This window comes from Rhinopithecus roxellana, chromosome 7 (genome assembly GCF_007565055.1).
Source record: "Rhinopithecus roxellana isolate Shanxi Qingling chromosome 7, ASM756505v1, whole genome shotgun sequence".
NCBI classification, from domain to species: Eukaryota; Metazoa; Chordata; class Mammalia; order Primates; family Cercopithecidae; genus Rhinopithecus; species Rhinopithecus roxellana.
The window spans coordinates 109293288-109302198 of NC_044555.1; the positions used below are offsets into that span (position 1 = coordinate 109293288).

At 38.4% G+C, this 8911-nt stretch overlaps 1 non-coding gene across 1 annotated transcript; it reads left to right on the plus strand.

Moving 5' to 3' along the window:
* The first annotated feature begins 1037 nt into the window (after positions 1 to 1037).
* On the plus strand, positions 1038 to 1257 carry LOC115898947. The gene has a single exon (XR_004058589.1). It is a non-coding gene; the product is annotated as a small nucleolar RNA U3 (small nucleolar RNA).
* The last annotated feature ends 7654 nt before the right edge of the window (positions 1258 to 8911 follow it).

The window sequence follows — 8911 nt, forward strand, 5'->3', positions numbered from 1 at the left end:
AGGAAGCAAGCTTCTGTTGAAAATAAAACCTTAACCATTAAGTTATTGGGGGAAAATACCAGATACACATAGAAAACCAAATTTTGTTTATTCCTTACATATTGTTCACGGTAATTCCAGATGTCTAATAGGCGGAAACATAAAACTTTTACCCATTGCACAAGATCCCTGTACTAACGCCACCATTTTAGGCAAATTACCAACATTAGACATCAAGCGCCTATGCCATAGTTCAGTATAATGGCAGCTGTGCATACATTTATACATTCATCCCTCCATCCATTCAAAAAATATTTGTTGAGCACCTACATTTTACCAGGTGTATGGTGATGGGAATATCGAAGAGAACAAGATGGGTCTTTTCTCTCCTGGAGTACATAGTAGACATGTGTTACATGTTTGATAAATTTATTGATACATTTAGTTTCATACATAATTCAAAATGTAACTCTGAGTGTGCGTGTTTTTGTAATCATACAGTATTTAGAACTAAAGAGGGGAGAAGACACCATGGGGGAGATGAATCACCTATAACTAATTTCTTACACCCATGCCACTGACAGTTCTATTATATTAATCATTCTATCATGTTACCACTGATGGCAAGAATGATAACCTTAAGATCTTCAGTGGTGGTCACTATATTCTTATTAGGGCAGGAAAGTGGACTCAGACACTTTTTATAAGAGTTGGGAAGGGCTTCTATGTAGCCTTAAAGAAATTCAGTTATCTCAGTGTCAGTAAAGAGTAGTGGTTTCCAAAGAACTCGGGATATAAAATCAGATAACCTGGATTTGGATCTCAGTTCTTTCATGTGGATTTGGGTACCCATCTAAACATCAATTTAATATTTAAAATGGGAATAATAATATTGGCCTGGAATGGTTTTGAGGATTAAATGAGACAATTCAGGTGAATCACCGGCCATAAAGCCCAACACAAAGCTCTCAGTAAAAGTAGTAGTAGTAATAGTTGTTGTTGTCATTGTTTGTTGTTACTACATTGATCTCACAGCTTCAGTTAACTAATAATTTACTAAGGCTATACTTTCAGGGATCATTTCTATAGCTTATTACTAAAGGAGTTAATCTGAATGTGTAGAGCACCAGAAACCACGAGGAGGAGGTGCAGTGTTCTCTCCTGAGCAGAAAGCCGGCCCTAGGCAGTGTGTTGCCTCAATGCAACTGCCATTTGCCATTGATGATGATTGTTCTCTTTCTCTGAGAGAGTAAGAGGAGAGGATGCATTCTGAGTGGCTCCTGTTTATGTTATTAAAAGTTAAATAAATAAATAAATAAATAAATAAATAAATAAATAAAACTAAAAGTAAAAAAAAAAAGAAAAGGAAAAGAAAAAGAAAGGAATTGACTGCATCCTGGCTACCCAAACCTCATAGGCTTTCAAATGTAATTGCAGGAGAAAATGTGACCTTGCTTCTCCTTTTGATCCATACATCCCCTCTCTCTAGTTCTAAGCCCCACCAAAGTCTCTCTCTTCTCTCCTCTCTCTCTCTCTCTCTCTCTCTCTCACACACACACACACACACACACACACACACACACACACACAGAGGAATTAAGCCAGAGATGGTATGTCAGCTGTGATGGATTGATAGTTCCTGCCTGGGATAATTTGATGAGAGGAATCCTGAGATTCCATTGGAAATCAAAATATAAAAGTAGCATGATTGATTATTAATGTCAGTTGAGGATTTGGATAAGTAAGTGATAGCATACATACTCTACTGTCAGGAAAATATAGGTCATTAACACTTCAGTATAATTTTAAATCTTTTTTTATTTTTGGAATACACACATGCCTTTTAAATATTAATGCTTATTATGGAATAAAAGTCTTGGCTCCCTATTAAATAAATTTCTGGCATCAGGAAGCAAGTAAGAAAGATTTTGTTGTGAGGGCTGCATTGCCTTTCTGAAATTATGACATAATGATCTGTTCCCTTGCATAACTTGGGCCTTAATTTTGTGATTCCACAATTTTATTTGCCATAAATAAAAAAGTAAGAAAACATACTTCCCTTAACAAAAGTTCCACTCATGATCTCTGAGAAAGACAATATTGTATATTCATACAATGGATTGCTAATTAGCAATTTAAAATGAAATAATTGGCTGGGCGCGGTGGCTCACACCTGTAATCCCAGCACTTTGGAAGGCCGAGGTGGGCAGATCACAAGGTCAGGAGATCGAGACCATCCTGGCCAACATGTTGAAATCCTGTGTCTACTAAAAAAAAGAAAGAAAGAAAAAAAAAGAAAAAAATTAGCTGGGCGTGGTGGTGCATGCCTGTAATCCCAGTTACTCTGGAGGCTGAGGCGAGAGAATCACTTGAACCAGGGAGTCTGAGGTTGCAGTGAGCCAAGATGCGCCACTGCACTCCAGCCTGGCGACAGAGTAACACTCTGTCTCAAAAACAGAAAAAAAAAAAAAAAAAAAAAAAAAAAAGAATTACTGATATTTAGGTTGGTGCAAAAGGAAGTTAAGTGCAGTTTTTGCCAAAGTAATGGCAAAAAAACACAATAATCAGCTTTGCATCAACTTAATACATGTAGCAATGTGAATAAATTTCACGTTTTGCTGAGAAAAAAGGCCAGATACGAAAAGGTACATATTACATGATTCTACTGATGTATACGAATTTCTAAAACATGCAGAACTGCTCTATGCAGCAGTTCTCATACTCAACTGTGCAACAGTTTCACCTGGAGAGCTTGTTAAAACACAATTTTCTGGGCCCTGCTCACAGAGTTTCTTATTCAGTTGGTCTGGGGTGGGAGCTGAGAATTTTTTTTTTTAAATATATCTGTCATTTCTTTCTAGTTTTACATTATTTAACACTGTTTAACATCTGGTAGTCCAAGTTCCCTTTATTATTATTATTATAAGTTTTCTTGGCTATTATTGGGCTAGGTGATATCTTTTATATATATATATACACATACTTTAAGTTCTAGGGTACATGTGCACAATGTGCAGGTTTGTTACATAGGTATACACGTGCCATGTTGGTGTGCTGCACCCATTAACTCGTCATTTACATTAGGTATTTCTCCTAATGCTATCCCTCCCCCAGCCCCCCACCCCACGATAGGCCCTGGTATGCGATGTTCCCTGCCCTGTGTCCAAGTGTTCACAACAAACTGTCTCTCAGACCACAGTGCAGTCAAATTAGAACTCAGGATTAAGAAACTCACTCAAAACTGCGCAACTACATGGAAACTGAACAACCTGCTCCTGAATGACTAATGGGTAAATAACAAAGAGAATTTGTGTTTCTAATAAGTTCCCAGATAATGCTGATGCTATTGGTTCGGGATCTACAATGTGAGAGCCACTGACAGATGGTGATGTAAGTCAAAACAGTGATTATCTGTTTGTGTGTGGAGGGCAGGCGGTTTTGATGGGGAAGGAGTGCGAGAGAACTTGCTGGGATGTTGTAAGTGTTCTATATTTTGACTCAGGGTGGTGATCATGTAGCTACATATACAAGTAAAATGTTATACAGCTATACCCTTCAGATTTGTGCTTTTTACTTCATGTATATCGTACCTTTAATTAGAGGAAAAAACTGAACTTTGGAATCAAACAAATTAAGTTTAAATTCCCATTTCCGCCACTTATCAATTCTGTGATGTTTGGTAAGTCACTTCACTTACATAAGCCCTGTTATTTTCATGTATAAAACAAGTTTATAATAGAACTACATCATAAGGTGGTGGTGAAAATTCAATAAGATCATCCATATATCATATTTGGCACAGAGTAAATACTTTGTAAGTATTTGCTATTATTTTAAGATGCAATTCTAATTTATAGGTATCAAGTAATTTTTCTCTCCTCCCCAACCTCACACTCCTATTCCTCCTCTCCATTTGCACTGACATTCTTCATCTTAGAAAAGCCCTCATTCCTCATTTTTTAATACCACCTTGACTAGTAGAGCTTCTACTGAAACAAAGCTATTTCTTTTTCCATAATAATGATGGCAGGTCCTGGCCCGGTACCACCTGCCTTCCTGATCAGCAAATAAGCAGCTCTATCAATCAAGATAGCTGTTTCTTGCTGCTCATCATGGGTACATAGTGTTTCCTGAATGTTACTGAGAGTCTCTGGACTAGGTAAACTACCCATGAAATACAACTCAACTTAGGTAAATAAGATAAATATGACTCAATGAAGACACCTCTCTGAGTAAATAATCCTGGCAATGGTTGGCTCTAAGGACACAAACTGAAGGTAAATATGTCCAGGTCACAGATTCAAGCTCTTTATCCCTGATTGCAGTTTTGCTGCAACTTACGGCCTCCATATTTTTTGCTTTTAGGCTCTTTGAATACAGCTACTTCTCAAAATCTACTCTACTGGGGGCATTTTTCCTAATTATCTTATTACTGCCCCCTCTTATTTCATGATATCAGGTAAAGCAGCACTTAGTTTGATTTAAGGGATGGCTGTCTGAGCCCTTTCTCTGGGCCAAGCACTGTGCCACCTGATGCAGATACAGAACCAAAGTATACCTGTTCCCTATCTTTGAGCATTCTGAGAATGGGGTAAGAAAGCCATGTAAGTAGATGATGACAGATAAAGCAAGGTGTATCAAGATAATCCTGAAGAGAAACATCTAGATCTATATTGGAAGGCAAGGCCTATGGGAGGGGTGCTAAGAAATGTTTCTTGGAAGAATTCACCTTAAAAAAATTTTAGAACAAGAAGTAGGCTAAAGGCAAGAGCTCTTTCAGCATAAAGGAAGAAGAGACAGGATATTGTTTGGGTATTTGGATGGGGAAATAAAATTTAAGGATGAGATTTTATGTGTAGGCAGGTATGAAATATCCCAGAGATGATCAAGGAATGATGGGCTTGGTTGGGCCTAAAATAAGCATGGATAACCATTTTGCCAAGGGTCAGAGCTTATCCAAAGCAGAGTTGCATCAAGAAACTTTTTTGCCATACCTTTTTGTGTGCGTATACCCTACATGAATAAACCCCCAAATTAACCTTTCTGGGCCTGAGGATAAAGGCCCCGAGAGCATAGATGCTGCTATTGAACTGGGAAGGACTTTGAACACAGCCCCATGACACATAGCTCAGAAAGCTATAGTCACCTAATGAGTCCTGGTCTGCTCTTCCCCACCCCTCCACCCAACTTAGGAAAAAATCATTTATAAATTGGGAGGTTGAAGAGCCAAGAATAGGTGCAATAAAATATGTTTCTTTTGAAGATTGATTTTGTGCTTATTAGTGGAGAAAAGCAGCCTCACTTTTATTGCAAAGCCCTGCATGTGATTAGACAGAGTGAAGACTCAACATTTTTTTCCAGTGTTTATATTAAAATGAATAAGGCATTTTGTTTTTCACAAGATTATTATGCAATGGCACAGCACATTTTTTCCATCCCCCTATTTTATAAAGTTTTTCCTGTAGGCTAGCCTGTTATGTAACTCTAACCCTGGCTCTTTATAATTGATCATGTCTCAGAGGTACTAACTCTGTGTCCTCCAAGAAAGCATGTGAAATGGCACTCCAAAACCTTGGGCCAGTACTCAGAATTCTATTAGAAGTCCCATTATTTATTCTCTGGCCATGATAATGATACCCTTTGAAAAGTGGTGACTGGGAAGAACAAACATTTTCCCCTTTCCCTTCATGTTTAGAGATAAAAGGTCTGACCCAAATTTCATCCACATGTTATATAGAGGGTAGGTAACCTACAGTGAAAAGCACAAACAAAAACATCAAGAAGTGAAATTGTTGTATATGTACGTGTGTTTGTGTGTGTGTGCATGCATATGTGTGTATTTAGAGAGAGAAAGAGGGAGAAAGTAAATCCTATATGAAAGCCCCCGAATCCTTTTTCTAAATCACAAGGCAAAAGAAATCCTTTAGTCAAAAAATATGTTTTGCTTCAAAGGAAAGTAATATTCTGCCATATATGTTACCAAAACAGCAACGTGATCTTGAACAAGTTAATTCAGTTTTCTGAGCTTCAGTTTCTTCATTTATAAAAAGAGTGAATAGAGAGTATCAAAAGACTTCTGGTTGTGATGTTTCATGTAATCTTAGATCGGAATTCCTCCATATTAATGAGAGATGAGGCTGAGGCAGAAAATGCTACAATGGCTCTCCTGGCCTACTCTGCAGATCTCACTGCAGTACAGGCTAATAGACCTACTTCAGTTACCATGGTTGGGTTCAGGGCTGCTGCACTGCCCAAGCTCTACTATGAGAAGTAACATATATGCAGGGGTCTGGATAGGTTTATAGGCTTTGTTTCATTCTTTAGCTGCAAGTTGTTACAGTACCCTTGTCAACTTTTCCACTAAGCATATTCTGGGCCACAAGAAGAACCAGGTGAAAAGGAGGGCTGTACATTGCCAAGACAATCCTAAGTCATAAGAACAAAGCTGGAGGCATCACGCTACCTGACTTCAAACTATACTACAAGGCTACAGTAACCAAAACAGCATGGTACTGGTACCAAAACAGAGATATAGACCAATGGAACAGAACAGAGTCCTCAGAAATAATACCACACATCTACAGCCATCCGATCTTTGACAAACATGACAGCAACAAGAAATGGGGAAAGGATTCCCTATTTAATAAATGGTGCTGGGAAAATTGGCTAGCCATAAGTAGAAAGCTGAAACTGGATCCTTTCCTTACTCCTTATACAAAAATTAATTCAAGATGGATTAGAGACTTAAATATTAGACCTAATACCATAAAAAACCTAGAAGAAAACCTAGGTAGTACCATTCAGGACATAGGCATGGGCAAGGACTTCATGTCTAAAACACCAAAAGCAACGGCAACAAAAGCCAAAATTGACAAATGGGATCTAATTAAACTAAAGAGCTTCTGCACAGCAAAAGAAACTACCATCAGAGTGAACAGGCAACCTACAGAATGGGAGAAAATTTTTGCAATCTACTCATCTGACAAAGGGCTAATATCCAGAATCTACAAAGAACTCAAACAAATATACAAGAAAAAAACAAACAACCCCATCCAAAAGTGGGCAAAGGATATGAACAGACATTTCTCAAAAGAAGACATTCATACAGCCAACAGACACATGAAAAAATGCTCATCATCACTCGCCATCAGAGAAATGCAAATCAAAACCACAATGAGATACCATCTCACACCAGTTAGAATGGCAATCATTAAAAAGTCAGGAAACAACAGGTGTTGGAGAGGATGTGGAGAAATAGGAACATTTTACACTGTTGGTGGGATTGTAAACTAGTTCAACCATTATGGAAAACAGTATGGCAATTCCTCAAGGAACTAGAACTAGATGTACCATATGACCCAGCCATCCCACTACTGGGTATATACCCAAAGGATTATAAGTCATGCTGCTATAAGGACACATGCACACGTGTGTTTATTGCGGCACTATTCACAATAGCAAAGACTTGGAATCAACCCAAATGTCCATCTGTGACAGACTGGATTAAGAAAATGTGGCACATATACACCATGGAATACTATGCAGCCATAAAAAAGGATGAGTTTGCGTCCTTTGTAGGGACATGGATGCAGCTGGAAACCATCATTCTTAGCAAACTATCACAAGAAGAGAAAACCAAACACTGCGTGTTCTCACTCATAGGTGGGAACTGAACAATGAGATCACTTGGACTCGGGAAGGGGAACATCACACATTGGGGCCTATCATGGGGAGGGGGGAGGGGGGAGGGATTGCATTCGGAGTTATACCTGATATAAATGACGAATCGATGGGTGCTGACGAGTTGATGGGTGCAGCACACCAACATGGCACAAGTATACATATGTAACAAACCTGCACGTTATGCACATGTACCCTAGAACTTAAAGTATAAAAAAAAATAAATAAAAAAAATAAAAAAAACAAAAGAAAAGAAAAGGAGGGGTGTAGGTTCAAGTCCAAGTATGGATCATGATTTCCTGAGCCTACAATGACCATCCTTTCTCCTAGATGCTTCCTGTAGCATTCAATCTCTTTAGCACTCTATAGTACATACCTTTGTATTGCATTTTTTTTTTTTTTTTTTTGAGACAGACTCTTGCTCTGTCACCCAAGCTGGAGTGCAGATTGCGCAGTGGCACAATCTTGGCTCACTGCAACCTCTGCCTCCCAGGTTCAAGAGATTCTCCTGCCTAAGCTTCCTGAGTAGCTGGGACTACAGGTGCCTGCCACCACACCCAGCTAATTTTTGTATTTTTGGTAGAGACGGGGTTTCACCATATTGGCCAGGATGGTCTCGATCTCTTGACCTTGTGATCTGCCCACCTCGGCCTCCCAAAGTGCTGGGATTACAGGTGTGAGCCACTGTGCCCAGCCTGTATTGCATTTTTCGTGTGTATTTCTCTCTCTCTCTCTTTCTGTTTGTGTGTGTGTGTGAGAGAGAGCGAGCGAGAGTGAGAATCTGTCCAAGCAGTCTCTCAACTTCTTAGAATATAGACTGGTGTAGTCTACCACTTTCATCTGAGTGACATTATGAAATACTTCTTAAGCATACTGGCTCTGAAGCCATGCCCTCTGGCTTCAAATACCAGATGAATACTTACAAGATGTATGGGATTTAATGTGATATTGAACTTCTCTGAGATTCTGTTTTCTGATCCACAAAAATGTGAGTGGAAATAATTTTTAACTCATAAGGATCTTGTGAAGATTTTATAGGTATAATATGAAGATAAGTATACATGAAGATTTATTAGTAAAGAACTTAAAATATTGCCCGGTACATAAGTATTTAATGAATGTTAGCTACTATTACTATCTTAACATCTGAAAACTGAGTAAAAGCACATGTGGGCTAGAAATGATTAAGCCAATCTATTACTTACATTTGTTTTATTATTTTATGATTTACTTAAAAGCTTGCAACAGTAAA